Consider the following 17,537-nt stretch of genomic DNA (forward strand, 5'->3'; position numbering starts at 1 on the left):
CAAATACTATGATTGTTCCCTTATGGATGCTACAGTGACATTGACTGGAGGATGGAGCCAACTCGCCCTGTCTACGAGGCTCACTGGGGGACGGCGACCATGAGGAGGAAGTGTAATGTGACACCTTCAGAAAAATGGCAGTATTTATTTTCAGTGCAGCAATACAATAACTTTTAATATCCTGCCAGGGACATATTTCCATAACTCCATACTGTTTGCTGTCTTCTTCTGTTTGTTAGAGCGTGTTGAACAAACTGGCTATAGCACATCAGTGCCACCAAGTGGCTGGAAGCTGTATTTCAACGGAGCGTCTCATAGATAATACTACAACTGTGCTACAAAGGTAAGTGGCGCAACACGGAAGTTACTCTGCAGCCCTCTAGGTGGCGCTTGTGTGTGGCCCTATAGATTAAAAATATACAATATTATAACAAATATGACTTCCTACAGCACAGTGGAAGTATGTTTACAATCAAAGTCCTACAAAGTCCTTCCTGTCGCCAAAACTAGTTGAAAGAACCCCTTCTGTCTTCTTCAGTGTGCTTATACATGTCACAGTGGCAAGTGATCACTAGTATTGATCCGGCTTTATCAGTCCGCTCTGTCTATACCCCCTGTCTTTTAGAGTAATGAGGTTTGGGTGTATCTGGTTGTTGGGATAAGAGAACCTGATCAATAGAAACGTTATAAGTAATTGCGCAAACATTTCTTGGACACAAACTTTGAATAAAGTTTCAATAATAAAGGTCAAACCAAGTCAAGTTATGCAACTTGTACCTCTGGTTTTTATTTGCGCTTTTTCTAGCATCTTTGTTTACACATTTTTACCATTGGAAGCAAAGCTTTACAACAGGGGTCTCAAACTCAATTTACCTGGGGGCCACTGTAGCTAGGGTCTGGGTGAGACTGGGCCGCATCAGGTTTTCCAAATAAAAACCGACAAAAAACGGAAAAATGAATAAACTTTGCTTTGGTTCCGATTTTCTACAAGAAAAGCTCTGATAAAACATTCCACTGTTGTCAAATATCTTATTTTTCTACACAAAATAAGACGAAAAATAAATAAACAAATCAAGAATAAAGAAAATCAATCAATCAGTAATAAGTAAAAAAAATTAAAATTTAAGAAACCATATATAGTTGGTGGGTAGACAAATTATTTTTTTCAGATTAAAATTAACAAAGCATCATTAGAGCCCTGCAGACATGACAAAACACGACTATAGTCACATTTATACTCTTTCTATTTACAACATATTGCGCAACTGCAGGGTCTTGAGACACATGCTAACTCGCAAACTAGAGAGCTAGCGACCTAAACGGTAGCCTTCAAGTTATTTCCCTTAAACTTAAATAGCCAAAAACTTACCACTTCCACACGGATAGGGAGGATAACTATTAACAGTTATTTAACCTTTAACATGAACATTAATCAAACGTAATAATTTTTTCTGGGTACATGATACCATACAGCATTAAACTTTCATATGAAGGCGGGGGCCTCAAACTAGTGTCCGATGGGCCACATTTGGCCCGCTGGCCGCATGTTTGAGACCCCTGCTTTACAACGATGAGTTGAACTTTTGCCTAGTAAGTCCGCCTTACGCCGAAAACCATTCTTGTTGCGTGCAAGTCTGCTAATGCGCCACGGATCCAGTTATTTTTGATAACAGCCAGCCATATAAAATGGAGAGAATAAGAGGTTTTAGCGATCCATTATTTATGCCTTACCCCCGGGGGCCTCAAAAAGACGAGAGCTTTCTCCAAAAAAAGCCGTTGCCTCCGAGCGGAACACAATCTAACCCTTTGCCTTTCCGACTGCCATTTTTATTGTACGTATAGTCACACCTTTTTAATCTTTTCATTTAGCTCTACTCTCAAATATGCTATGTCATCAAAAAGAGGTTAAAATACAGCTAGTAATAGCTTACATCAGGGGTGGGCAAACTACGGCCCCGGGGGCCACATGCGGCACACCAAGCGTTTGAATCCGGCCCGCCAGTTGCTTTCAACTTTTAACATACTAACTGGCAACATGACTTGCAAGTTGGATGTCTTATTTATTAAAAAAAAAAACAACAACTGTAAAATTAAATGACATAGTTTGAGAACAAAACTAAATAACACTTTTACAGATAAAATTAGACTAATAAATCAAGGAAAAACCCGAGTTCAATCCCACCCTCGGCCATTTCTGTGTGGAGTTTGCACGTTCTCCCCGTGCATGCGTGGGTTTTCTCCGGGTACTCCGGTTTCCTCCCACATTCCAAAAACATGCTAGGCTAATTAGCGACTCCAAATTGTCCATAGGTATGAATGTGAGTGTGAATGGTTGTTTGTCTATATGTGCCGTGTGATTGGCTGGCTACCAGTCTATGGTGTACCCCGCCTCTCCCCCACAAGACAGCTGGGATAGGCTCCAGCACCCCCAAGACCCTCGGGAGGATAAGCGGTAGAAAATGAATGAATGTCTTATTTATGATTACATCTACTATATTGGGTCATAGAAATGTCAAGGTGACTATAGGGGTGTTATTTCATGTCTGGAGGTCTCTGACAATGTGAAAAAATATATCTAGAATATCGTGAACAGGATTTGTGTGGGGAAAAAATAAGGTAACTTTACAAAAAAATTAGTAGAGTGGTTAGCACGCAGGCCTTGCAGCTAGGAGACCTAAGTTCAATTCCACCCTCAGCCATCTCTGTGTCCGGGTACTCCTCCCACATTCCAAAAACATGCTAGGTTAATTGGCGACTCCGAATTGTCCGACAATATTGAGTCATAGAAATGTCAAGGTGACTATAGGGGTGTTATTTCATGTCTGGAGGTCTCTGACAATGTGAAAAAATATATCTAGAATATCGTGAACAGGATTTGTGTGGGGAAAAAATAAGGTAACTTTACAAAAAAATTAGTAGAGTGGTTAGCGCGCAGGCCTTGCAGCTAGGAGACCTAAGTTCAATTCCACCCTCAGCCATCTCTGTGTCCGGGTACTCCTCCCACATTCCAAAAACATGCTAGGTTAATTGGCGACTCCAAATTGTCCATAGGTATGAATGTGAGTGTGAATGGTTGCTGGGATAGGCTCCAGCACCCTCTGGTCCCCCTGGACAATTTTGTTAACCCCTGGCTTCCATCTTTTGTGGAAGAGAGCAAAATGGGGCATCACAGCTCTTTAGGTTTGGGGTTCAAATGCAAAATATTGACATTTTACTTCCGAAAACATCCTGGCACTCACTCAAAGAATGATTGAAAACGGAGATAGAAAGCAATAGATGAAGAGACAGGAGATAAATATAGAGATGAGGGAAAAAGGAGAGAAAGCAAAGTGATATCACACTTTCTACCTACTGTATATCTCCATCTCTCTGCCTCCAGCTGGGGCGGCAGAAGGAGCGGGAGATAGTGTTTGCCCTTGCAGGCTGTAATGAAGCCGTGGAAGGATGGATGACTCACTTTAACACAGGCACAGGAGAAATACACACTCCCAACATCATTCAGGTCAGCTGAGTGATGTTGCATGAACTTGTGTTTGAGTGTAGGTGTGAATCTATGCGAGTGTGTGTGTGTGTGTGTGTGTAAGGGCGACGGTGGTTGGAGGTTGGCCGCGAGTGTGTGCGACAACAGATGCTGATTATATGGGAGACTTGATGGAGTAATAAAGATGTTGATAGATAAGCAGCCAGTCAGCGATTAAAAGGCCTCGCTGTTAATGCGCAGGAATGTTCTTCTTGGAAAAGCAACGGAAGCGGAATGGACCAGCAGCAACCAGGAGATGGTGCAAGTACTGCGGGATTTTGGTAAAGGTGAGAAACACTACTGAATTCAAGTTAAAAAAAACAACTCATAGCGGGCGGCACGGTGGTCGAGTGGTTAGCGCGCACCACAGCTAGGAGACCAGGGTTCAATTCCACCCTCGGCCATCTCTCGTGCATGCGTGGGTTTTCTCCGGGTACTCCGGTTTCCTCCCACATTCCAAAAAACATGCTAGCTTAATTAGCTACTTCAAATTGTCCATAGGTATGAATGTGAGTGTGAATGGTTGTTTGTCTATATGTGCCCTGTGATTGGCTGGCTGGCCACCAGTCCAGGGTGTACCCCGCCTCTCGCCCCAAAACAGCTGGGATAGGCTCCAGTTGATAATCATTCATTCGTTCATTCGTTTTCTACCAGTTATGTCCATAGTTAACTCAGAATTAATCCCATTTAATCGTAGCTAGAAATACATTTTTATCTATAATATCTAAGGGAAACCACTTTGTGGTAAGTTGATGTAGTTTCACATAAAATGTTATGTTTAAAAAAAAAAAAAAGCAATATATTAGCTGGCCAAAAGGCAATAGGGGTTCCAGGATTGAGCCCTGGGGAACCCCACGGATCAGCACCCCCGCGACTCTTGTGAGGATAAGCGGTAGAAAATGAATGAATGAATGATGTACACACACAGCATACATTTTCTACATAAACCAAAAAAAACATGCAAACCAGGGAGTATGCTAACCGAGGTTTTGCAGTAGTTGTAAATGAAAAATAGTAGTAATATTAAATAAATAGTAAATAACAAGGTGATGGTCTGTATTGATATATTTGTTATATTTTCCAATACAACATGGATTAGAAACTATATTACAGTTGTTCCCCCGCTAGATTACAGTTCAAATAGAGTGACCTCACTATGTTGCAAAATAATAATCATGATAATAAAAAATAATAATAATAATAATGAATTATTGTTGCTGTTTTGTGGTTTGACTAGTCAAAAAAAATATTGAAAGACATCAATAATGTTATGAGGCATGACATTGGACTACATTACCTTTCACACTGCATGACGTTAAAGGGTTGTCCTCTCATTCTGTGTGGAAGTGGTATATTTTTGCCACTCTATTTGAAACACTTTCTTAAGTAAATCGAAGGGTATCAAAGACAGAGAAGAAAATACAACAAAAACATGTAACTTTATTAATATTTATATACAGTATACGCAGAAACATACAACTGCAGATATCGCCATCAAACCTCATTTTAAATCTAATTTTTTAAATATATTGAAATATCAATGCCTTATTAGAGGACAAATCTATGTGCAGATGTTTACCAGGCTGGTGCTAGAAGTTGTTGTTGTTGTTGTTGTTGTTGTTGTTGTTGAGCCTCACACCTGTGTGCAGTGTGTTGGCGTGTGAGGAAGAGTGCATCACAGAGAGAGACGGATAGAGGCGTCATCGTGCTGTTAGAGAGCCTGGCGCCACATCAGCACTTCTGCAGTTCAGCCAAGGACTCCTGCACACGCTGTCAATCCATCTTTCACCCTGGGAAAGGGTGAGCGGGAGATGTAGCGCCTGCTAGCTGGCTCGTATCAGGGAGGAAGAATGTAGACATGTTTGGATGCAGTATCATCTGCAGAGAACGCCGCAGATGTTTCTTCTTTATGGTCGATGCCCAGTGAGATGTAGTGGTTAGGTTATTGCGCTTGTGTATCATTTGATGCCGTGTGAGGATCATCTTTGTGGCTGTCCGTCATGAAATACGGCTTATTAGTGCAAAAATATGCATATTGAAGCAAATATCATGCATTTTTTGCCTTATGGTAATAAGCATGAAAATGGCTGAAATACAAAAACAAGTCATTCAGAAGACGGTGCTAATGCTATGTAGCATTCTACACTGTCAGACTTTTATTGCAGATACGCATCTCCCAACACATTTATAGCGACACACGCTAGTACGGGTTTTATTTATGTCTTATTTACTCTTATTATGTCTACTATATTGGGTAATACAAGTATAAAGTTGGCTATAGGGGTGTTAGTTCATGTCTAGAGGGCTCTAATAATGTTAAAAACTGCATTTAGAAGGTTAAATTATAAAAAAAAAAAAATATGTTTTCAATGTGTTGACACGACAACCAGGAACTCATTTATAGCGACACACACTAGTATAGGTTTCATTTATGTCTTATTTACCTATTTACTCTTATTAAGTCTACTATATTGGGTAATACGAGTATAAAGTTGCCTATAGGGGTGTTAGTTCATGTCTAGAGGGCTCTAATAATGTTAAAAACTGCATTTAGAAGGTTAAATTATAAAAAAAATTTAAAATATGTTTTCAATGTGTTGACATGACAACCAGAAACACATTTATAGCGACACACTAGTACAGGTTTTATTTATGTCTTATTTACCTATTTACTCTTATTAAGTCTACTATATTGGGTAATACGAGTATAAAGTTGGCTATAGGGGTGTTAGTTCATGTCTAGAGGGCTCTAATAATGTTAAAAACTGCATTTAGAAGGTTAAATTATAACAAAAATTTAAAATATGTTTTCAATGTGTTGACATGACAACCAGAAACACATTTATAGCGACACACTAGTACAGGTTTTATTTATGTTTTATTTAGTTATTTACTCTTATTATGTCTACTATATTGGGTAATACGAGTATAAAGGTGGCTATAGGGGTGTTAGTTCATGTCTAGAGGGCTCTAATGATGTTAAAAACAGTATGTAGAAGGTTGTAAACAGTTTTTTAATGCTTTAACTATGATAATATTTGATTTATAAATAACGGAATTGTGATTTAAAAATTTTTTAAAACATGTTTTCAATGTGTTGACATGACAACCAGGAACACGTTTATATCGACACACGCCAATACGAGTTTTATTTATGTCTTATATGACTTATTTTCTCTTATTATGTCTACTACATTGGGTAATATGAGTGTAAAGGTGACTATAGGGGTGTTAGTTCATGTCGAGAGGGCTCTAATGATGTTAAAAACAGTATTTAGAAGGTTGTAAACAGTTTTTTATGCTTTAACTATGAAAATATTTGATTTATAAATAACGGAATTGTGATTTAAAATTTTTTTAAAACATGTTTTCAATGTGTTGACACGACAACCAGGAACACATTTATAGCGACACACTAGTACAGGTTTTATTTATGTTTTATTTAGTTATTTACTCTTATTATGTCTACTATATTGGGTAATACGAGTATAAAGGTGGCTATAGGGGTGTTAGTTCATGTCTAGAGGGCTCTAATGATGTTAAAAACAGTATGTAGAAGGTTGTAAACAGTTTTTTAATGCTTTAACTATGATAATATTTGATTTATAAATAACGGAATTGTGATTTAAAATTTTTTTAAAACATGTTTTCAATGTGTTGACATGACAACCAGGAACACGTTTATATCGACACACGCCAATACGAGTTTTATTTATGTCTTATATGACTTATTTTCTCTTATTATGCCTACTACATTGGGTAATATGAGTGTAAAGGTGACTATAGTGGTGTTAGTTCATGTCGAGAGGGCTCTAATGATGTTAAAAACAGTATTTAGAAGGTTGTAAACAGTTTTTTATGCTTTAACTATGAAAATATTTCATTTATGAATAACGGAATTGTGCTTTTTGCAGTTTTTTTAAAACATGTTTTCAATATTTTCAATGTTTTCATGACAACCAGGAACACATTTACAGCGACACCCACCAGTACTACCAGTTTTATTTATGTCTTATTTACACATTTACACTTATTATGTCTACTATATTGGGTAATACGAGTGTAAAGGTGACTATAGGGGTGTTAGTTCATGTCTAGAGGGCTCTAATGATGTTAAAAACAGTAATTAGAAGGTTGTAAACAGTTTTTTATGCTTTAACTATGAAAATATGTAATAATGAGAGATGATGCACACAAGTCGACATCCCTGTCAATGTAAACAAGGAAGTGAGGACCTTAGTGCGCCATGCAGGGACCCCCCCCCCCCCCCCCCCCAAAAAAAAAAGAGGTCTCACAAGCTTGAAGCTAGGACCGCCACAAAAGACAAACCTCGTGCACGGGCCTATTTCAGAAAAAGGTCATCACGGTGCCTGAAAATGTGTGCCAACGTGAACCCCCCTACTGTCATGCACGCTGGGTTTTGATGATAAAAACCCGTGTCACATTGGCCGCAAACACATGCTACATGTTGACAATGTTGTCAGCCCGAGTATGAATCAAACCTGTCACACGATGCCCCCCCCCCCTTCCTCCGAAACTCCTACCTCATTACCTCACTTTGCCCCCTGTGTGGCAATTTTGAACTGAAAAAAAAAAAAAGACAAAATATTCAACTCAAAGATCATCTTCTCATGTTGAAAGCCTTCCAGAGACGTTGTGATGTTCTCTGGAGACTTCCAGTCATTCGAGCGGCAGGCAGAATTAAAGGCCACCTAAAATAGTTTGACTTGCTTGAGAATACTAAAGGGCACACGTGGGAGTTGGACAAAGAGAGACAGAGAGTGAGCGGGGATGGACACGTTTGCATGTGTTCCCATACACACGTAGGAGGAGGAAAAGAGTGGGCCTGGGGGGGGGGGGGGAAATGTCGTTCACCATTCGCTCGTCGGATTCGGGGATGTAGGAGTGAAATGGGTTTGCGCTAAAACCAAGTGGAGACGCCTTTAATCTGTGATGTATTTGTAGCCCCATGGGAGTTAGGGCTGCGGGTATTGATTATTATTGTACAGTGGAACCTTGGTTAGCATCGCTAATTTTCTTTCTAAAGGTCTGACTCTAATAATAATTGAATATTTTCATTTCTACTATTACTACTAATATGTTTGACTGTTTCATTTCAGTACTGTGGCTGTTCATGGGGATGCTGGAGCCTATCCCAGCTGTCTTCAGGGCACATGTAGACAAACAACCATTCACACTCACATTAATACCTACGGACAATTTGGAGTCGCCAATTAACCTAGCATGTTTTTTTTTGGAATGTGGGAGGAAACCGGAGTACCCGGAGAAAACCCACGCATGCACGGGGAGAACATGCAAACTCCACACAAAGATGGCCGAGGGTGGAATGGAACCCTGGGGTCCTAGCTGTGAGGTCTGTGTGGTAACCACTCGATCACCGTGCTGCCCTGTCATTGTAATTGATGTGTTTTTTTTCTTTCTTTTTCTATCACCTCATGCTCCGATCCGGCCACTCCAAATTTGCATACCCAACAAAACATCATATAAATCGAAATAATACATACTGTAACAGGGATGGTGTACCTTACTATTGTACTTACTATCTGCCCCAATGGCTGGGCAGGACAAATAATAATAATATAATAATAATAATTAAATAAATAATGCAATTAATCCGTTCCAGGAAGCCAAAATGTTAACACAAAATAGTTTTACAATTATAGTTAGACATGCAGAAAACAATCCAAAATGCATATAAATACAAATACATATTGATACATTTTACCTTAATTTGGCGACATCATTCTTGATGATACCATAATACAATAATAATGCTTTCTGTTTGGAATACAGGAAGTGAACAAACGTATTGCAATTTATTTAAAATAGATGGAACGGTGGATTGAAATATGTGATGTGTTAGTACAGTGGAACCTTGGTTAGCATCGGTAATTCCTTTTCTAAAGGTCTGACTCTAATAATAATAATTTCATATTTTTATTTCTACTATTATTACTAATATATTTGACTGTTTCATTTCAATACTGTGGCTGTTCAATACTTCGAAGTCCATCGTAGACATTGACTGATGTAGTCCTGTTTGTTTCTGTTGGTCTGGTATTGTCATTGCAATTTATGTTTTTTTTTTCTTCTTTTCTATCCCCTCATGCTCCGGTCTGGCCACTCCAAATTCGCATACCCAACAAAACATCAAATAAAGTGAAATAATACATACTGTAACAGGGAAGGTGTACCTTACTATTGTACGTACTATCTGCCCCAATGGCTGGACAGGACAAATAATAATAATAATAATATAATAATATAATAATATACTAATATAATAATATAATAATATAATAATATAATAATATAATATTATAATAATATAATAATATAATAATATAATAATATAATAATATAATAATATAATAATATAATATTATAATAATATAATAATAACAATAATAATAATAATAATAATAATAATTAAATAATAATAAAAATAATAATTAAAAAAATAATGCAATTAATCCGTTCTAGGAAGCCAAAATATTAACACAAAATAGTTTTACAACCACTAAGCCGCATCTCTGATATAATCTTCATCATGCCCCGTGAAAGCAAAACCTGGTGCAAAAAAAAAAAAAAAAAACTGCACTCCAATTCTCCAACATTTGCACATCCCAAACATTTTGTAGCCCCCGTTTGTCTTTGTATCGAGAATGAATTCCGTGTTTTGATGGAGAAAAATGTACAAGTTCAGTCTAGCGAGCTCCAGTTGTTTACACTGGTGCTCCACTTTTTAACAGCTTCATAATCAAAAGCCCCCCCCCCCCCCCACTAGGCTTTGTGTTGAACTCAAGAGTCATAATGGAGGAATAAATTGAAGTTGCTGGGTTTTTCGGCATACAATTATGTTTTATCTGCTGCTCATTATTTCACACGCAGACACGTGTTAGCAGACACACAATATGAAAAAGAATGTGTGTGTTTTGTCCTCGCAAGACTTCAAAGCCTTTCGCACCAACATTCCTGATGTAATTCAGCCCAATTCCGTGATTTGTGGAAACTCTGCGCTTTTGTAATTCCACTTTAAGCGCAGATTATAATTAATTAAAGCAGATCTTTAGGTGTTGTTGGCTCTCTTGTCGGCTGCTACACAATCACTATCCATTACAGTATTGACATGATCTGGGAATCCCAGAGGAGAGAGAAGGAGAAAAACGGGAGTATAGTATGGGACTTGCAAAAAAAAAGCAACATAGGCACAAATAAGCACACTTTACAACTTAGGAACTCAAAGACTTGAACCAGGGGATGTGGAAAGGGGTTGGTGGAGATGTTCCAGCCAGCAAATGGAGGTGTCCAATGGCCTGGAAGCGACTGGGAGCATCCTAACCAGATGCCCAAGCCACCTCGTCGGGTCTACTGTCCTCTAAGGGAGAGCCCAGCCACCCTACGGAGATCTCGTCCTTTTGACCATTACCCAAATCCCATGACAATAGATGATGGTAGAGACGTAGACTCGAGTGGATCATCCGCCACAGCAATTCGCTTGTCGATCTGGCGTTCCACATTACGCAATGTAATACTTGTTAATAGAGGACTATTTCCTTTCCATTTTCTCATGCACTCCAAATCATTATTAAAGTTACAAAAAATGGTGTATCTACTAATTTTAAAAAATTATGTTTTGCATTGTGGGGCTGCACAGTGGAAAGTGGTTAGCACGCATGCCTCACAGCTAGGAGACCCGAGTTTGATTCCGCCCTCATTTGCATGTTCTCCCCGTGGGTTTTCTCCGGGTACTGCGGTTTCCTCCCACATTCCAAAAACATGCTAGGTTAATTCGCGACTCTAAATGAGTCAAATTAAATTAAGAGTTAATAGGAGCTAGCTAACAACAGAAATACCTATTTAGATTCTACAGCTCTCACAAAAATACCTAAATACCAAAAATACTTCCGCATGGTGACCAAGTGGTTAGCACGGAGGCCTCACAGCTAGGAGACCTGAGTTCGATTCCGCCCTTGTTTGCATGTTCTCCCCGTGGGTTTTCTCCGGGTACTGCGGTTTCCTCCCACATTCCAAAAACATGCTAGGTTAATTCGCGACTCTAAATGAGTCAAATTAAATTAAGAGTTAATAGGAGATAGCTAACAACAGAAATACCTATTTAGATTCTACAGCTCTCACAAAAATACCTAAATACCAAAAATACTTCCGCATGGTGACCAAGTGGTTAGCACGGAGGCCTCACAGCTAGGAGACCCGAGTTCAATTCCACCCTCGACCATCTCTGTGTGGAGTGTGCATGTTTTCCCGGGTTTTCTCCGGGTACTCTGGTTTCCTCCCACATTCCAAAAACATGCTAGTGGTTAGTGCGCACGTCTCACAGCTAGGAGACCCGAGTTCGATTCCACCCTCGTTTGCATGTTCTCCCCGTGGGTTTTTTCCAGTTACTCCAGTTTCCTCCCACATTCCAAAAACAGGCTAGGTTAATTGGCAACTGTAAATGAGTAAAATTAAGAGTTAATAGGAGCTAGCTAACAACAGAAATACCTATTTTGATGCTATAGCCCTCACAAAAATACCTAAATACCAAAAATACCACCGCATGGCGGACAAGTGGTTAGCGCGCAAGCCTCACAGCTAGGAGACCCGAGTTCAATTCCACCCTCGGCCATTTCTGTGTGGAGTTTTCCCGAGTTTTCTCCAGGTACTCCGGTTTCCTCCCACATTTAAAAACATGCTAGGTTAATTAGCGACTCCAAATTGTCCATAGGTATGAATGTGAGTGTGAATGGTTGTTTGTCTAAATGTGCCCTGTGATTGGCTGGCTGGCCACCAGTCCAGGGTGTACCCCGCCTCTCGCCTCAAGACAGCTGGGATAGGCTCCAGCATCCACCGCAGGTAGAAAATGAATGAATGAATGAATTTTGCATTGTTGACTCTTAAGGAGGTTAGCTTCAAAATGCAAAAAGAAGACTTAGTTTTCTCATAATTTTGACTTTATATCTCAAAATAATGACTTTGTTATCTTGTAATTTTGACTTTATATCTCAAAATAATGACTTTGTTATCTTGTAATTTTGACTTTTTATCTCATCATCTCATAATTATGATTTATTGACTGACTCAGAAATGGGCCACAATTCAGTACACTTAGAGTATTTGTGAATTTGATCAGGAAATATGCTAATTCAGCCATTTTTTTTCTTTTTTTAACACAGCTATGGCCAAATGTTGTGCCTCCCTTGACCGGAAATCACTGATTACATTCAATTAAAGGCTATAAAACAGCGGTAGGGCTTAAATCGACTGCAGAAATATTTGCCCGTAGCTCACAAGAAATGAACATCCCAAGAATCTTATATCCACTCGCAGTAAAAACAAAGCATTTGCAACAAATTCCCATCAACCGATTCATACATTACTTATAAATCTAAATGTATCACAATATAATAATCTAATAGCCTAATATATATATATATATATTTATTTTCCGCATTTCAAAACAATATATACAGTATGACACATTTCCATATCCATCCATGCCAGCACGGACTGAGCTACCCGGTTGAAGCATGTGTTGATGCCGCTGTGTTTGTGTTAATGAAGGCTGAAGATGGTGTTTATTTGGAGCTGCTTAATTAGCAGCAACAGTAATGAAGCCACATGGGACACAGTGTTGGTATCTGAACAGCCAGGACGGGATGATTATTTAGACTGGATTTGTCCAAGAAGCTGTTCTTTTTACTTTGTACACAACACAACACAACACACACACACAAACAAACACACACTGTAGATCTGCTGCCAGAAGAGATATGTGTGTGTGTGTGTGTGTGTGTGTCATGCACGTGTTTGTTTCTTCCTCGGTGTTCAAATATGTACATGTGATTGTGTGTGTGTGTGTGTGTGTGTGTAGTTTAAAGCGAATCTTGAATGGATTATTTCCTGTTTGTTTTTACGAGGGGCTACTTGATCGTAGAGATTTTGTTGCTAACAGCCTTAAATCTGCCGGAATTAAATTTCTTGATTATTTTCATCCCCTTTAAATTGCCAATTAAAGCGGGATTTGTGTGTGCGGTGTTACAGTTAAATCAGAGCAAGGAAAACGAATGTCGGTGATGAGTAATGTTAATCCAGAGTGACACACGGGATCTCAGGCATTTTAATTGGTTTAATAAGTCACAAGCAAACGGGCTGGCACTGTCAGAAGAAACATCTTACTACAGTGTGTACTGTATGTGTAGATCCGCTCTTTTCGGGGGGGTTACAGTGGTGGGAAAAAGTGTTTGCCCTTAAATTCCCGATTTTTTTGTCACACTTTAATCTTTCAGATCATCAAACAAATCCTTTTATAAAGCGTTTGCACTCCAGCAAACCACAGTGAGAGCCATTACCCATAAATGGAGCAAGCATGAACCTTCCCAAGAGTTGCCGACCAACTAAAATGAAAACCCCTACTCATCAAAGTGGTCACCTGAAAACCCCATAAAAACATCCAAAGAACTGTAGGCCTCACTTGCCTCGGAGAGTTCCAAGACGAAAACCACTGCTGAACAAAAAGAAGGGCGAATTTGAATACAAAACATATTTTATAGACACTAATTGTAGGCGCCAGAGGGTCCGACTCAAACCAAAACGGACTCTAACCTAAAACCATAGAAAATAATGTAAATCCAATTGATCCGTTCCAGAAACCCACAAATTAGAATACAAAACATATTTTATAGACACTAATTGTAGGCTCCAGAGGGTCCGACTCAAACCAAAACGAATTCAAACCAAGAAACCATAGAAAATAATGTAAATTCAATTAATCCGTTCCAGAAACCCACAAATTTGAATACAAAACATATTTAATAGACACTAATTGTAGGCTCCAGAGGGTCCGACTCAAACCAAAACAGACTCAAACCAAGAAACCATAGAAAATAATGCAAATCCAATTAATCCGTTCCAGAAACCCACAAATTTGAATACAAAACATATTTTATAGACACTAATTGTAGGCTCCAGAGTGTCCGACTCAAACCAAAACGGACTCTAACCAAGGCAAGTTTTCCCATAGAAAATAATGTAAATCCAATTAATACAGACACCCACAAATTTGAATACAAAACATATTTTATAGACACTAATTGTAGGCTCCAGAGGGTCCGACTCAAACCAAAACGGACTCTAACCTAAAACCATAGAAAATAATGTAAATCCAATTAATCCGTTCTAGAAACCCACAAATTTGAATACAAAACATATTTTATAGACACTAATTGTAGGCTCCAGAGGGTCCGACTCAAACCAAAACGGACTCTAACCAAGGCAAGTTTTCCCATAGAAAATAATGTAAATCCAATTAATCCATTAATCCAGACACCCACAAATTTGAATACAAAACATATTTTATAGACACTAATTGTAGGCTCCAGAGGGTCCGACTCAAACCAAAACAGACTCAAACCAAGAAACCATAGAAAATAATGCAAATCCAATTAATCCGTTCCAGAAACCCACAAATTTGAATACAAAACATATTTAATAGACACTAATTATAGGCTCCAGAAGGTCCGACTCAAACCAAAATGGACTCTAACCAAGGCAAGTTTTCCCATAGAAAATAATGTAAATCCAATTAATCCATTAATCCAGACACCCACAAATTTGAATACAAAACATATTTTATAGACACTAATTGTAGTACCCCGCCTTTTGCCCGAAGACAGCTGGGATAGGCTCTAGAGCAGGGGTGGGCAAACTGCGGCCCGGGGGCCACATGCGGCCCACCAAGTGTTTGAATCCGGCCCGCCAGTTGCTTTCTAAGTATTTCAACTTTTAACATAAAAACTGGCCACATGACTTGCAAGTGGAATGTCTTATTTAGTTAAAAAAAACAACAAAAAAACTAAACAAAACTGTCAAATGAAATGACATAGTTTGATGTGGTCTGATGTTTAAAGTGCTCCTGAAAAAAGGGATATGAGAACATACAGCTGATAGTATAACACTTTTACACATAAAATTAGACAAATAATTCAAGGAAAATTATAAGCATAAAATAGTGTGTGTGTGTGTGTGTGTTAAATATATGTTCTGGCCCCCCGGGCAATTTTGTTAACTCAATGTGGCCCACGAGTCAAAATATTTGCCCACCCCTGCTCTAGAGGGTCCGACTCAAACCAAAACGGACTCTAACCAAGGCAATTTTTCCCATAGAAAATAATGTAAATCCAATTAATCCATTAATCCAGACACCCACAAATTTGAATACAAAACATATTTTATAGACACTAATTGTAGTACCTCGCCTCTCGCCTGAAGACAGCTGGGATAGGCTCCAGCACCCCCTGCGACCTTCGTGAGGATAAGCGGTCGAAAATGAATGAATCAATGTATGTCGTTAGTTGTATTTTTGTCTTTGCGTGTGGTCGGTGGGTCGGTGTGTGTATCTCTTCGACTGCCAATTCCAAGGTTGTAAGAGACGCAAACTGACAGCACGGAAACTGAAAGTGCAATAAGCCTGACAATTGCAACCTGCACTTTCTCATTTGCTCTCCGTCCCTCACCCTCTGTCTGTCTCACACACACACACACACACACACACAGAATGTCTCCCACTTTCCTCCTCCCAACATTATCAATGCACAGAGAAGAATGATGTATCTATCTACTACTTACTTACCAATGGCAGATAAAACCTCATGAATCATCAAGTCAGGTCGAGACAGTTCCCAGCATCGCCTGAGGGTGGCAGTTGTGAGCTCTGCACGGTTGTATCCTCTTGCTCTTGCTGTAACCTGAGAAAACACAGTGAATGTGGCGTACGCGCTTACTATTTGTTGCACCGCAGGAGATCAAAAGGTGATATAAAAAAGAGATTTTGTCCAAAACTACTGCAGAAAAAAGAATGTAGCCAGGATTGGATTCAGTAGAGCACATTCTTTCAAGGCCAAACTGTACAAAAAAGGGATCAACGCCGAATATACTGTACCTTCATAGGACTAACATTTGCTATTACATTAACCCTTAAATGCACGAGTGACCGGACCCTACACTCTTCCATAAGTGGATCAAAAATGACCCCTACTATAGAATCAATGCATTTTTATGCCAATTTTGCCATTTTGGTTAGGAATAATCACTTGTATTATATTTAGTATTATATTTAGGACCACACAAAAATAATTTCATGATATGATATCAAAAATATATCTTAATTTTTGACTTTTTTCCATCTTTGAAAAAGAAAATGACCCCGCACAACAATAGAAAATGTGTGTATCCATTGTGTGTTGCATAAAGTTAAGTTAAAAATATGAATGGCATGATATCAAAAATATGTTTTTTGAAGAATACCTGCAATATGAAATGATAAAAAATTTTCATTACGAAGAAATTTCAAGAAAACAATTTGAACGGGTCATTTTTGACCCACTTATGAAAGGTTGGGGTAGTAACACAAAAACAAAAATTTCTTAAAATGTATAAAAGATAATTTAAAAATGTGAATGGGATGATATCAAAAACATATTTTTTGAGGAATACCTGCAATATGAAATGATTAAAAAAAATTAATTACAAAGATATTTCAAGAAAACAATCTGACCGGGTCATTTTTGACCCACTTATGAAAGGTTGGGGTAGTAACACAAAAAAAAAATTCTTAAAATGTATAAAAGATAAGTTAAAAATGTGAACGGCATGATGTCAAAAACATGTTTTTTGAGGAATACCTGGAATATGAAATGATAACAATTTTTCATTACGAAGATATTTCAAGAAAACAATTTGAACGGGTCATTTTTGACCCACTTATGGAAGGTTGGGGTAGTAACACAAAAACAAAAAATTCTTAAAATGTATAAAAGATAAGTTAAAAATGTGAACTGCATAATATCAAAAACATGTTTTTTGAGGAATACCTGGAATATGAAATGACAAAAAATTTTCATAACGAAGATATTTCAAGAAAACAACCTGACCGGGTCATTTTTGACCCACTTATGCATCTAAGTGTTAACATGCAGTCATCATGAAATCCCAATGT

The 17,537-nt window shown here is 38.4% G+C and overlaps 1 long non-coding RNA gene across 1 annotated transcript; it reads left to right on the forward strand.

Moving 5' to 3' along the window:
- Window positions 1-93: 93 nt before the first annotated feature.
- LOC131137158 (uncharacterized) lies at window positions 94-5,526 on the forward strand. Its single transcript, XR_009131858.2, has 3 exons — window positions 94-343; window positions 3,722-3,807; window positions 5,170-5,526. It is a non-coding gene; the product is annotated as an uncharacterized LOC131137158 (long non-coding RNA).
- The last annotated feature ends 12,011 nt before the right edge of the window (window positions 5,527-17,537 follow it).

Source organism: Doryrhamphus excisus, linkage group LG17 (genome assembly GCF_037039965.1).
Source record: "Doryrhamphus excisus strain RoL-2023G ecotype Guam linkage group LG17, RoL_Dexc_Guam_v1.1, whole genome shotgun sequence".
Lineage (NCBI taxonomy): Eukaryota > Metazoa > Chordata > Actinopteri > Syngnathiformes > Syngnathidae > Doryrhamphus > Doryrhamphus excisus.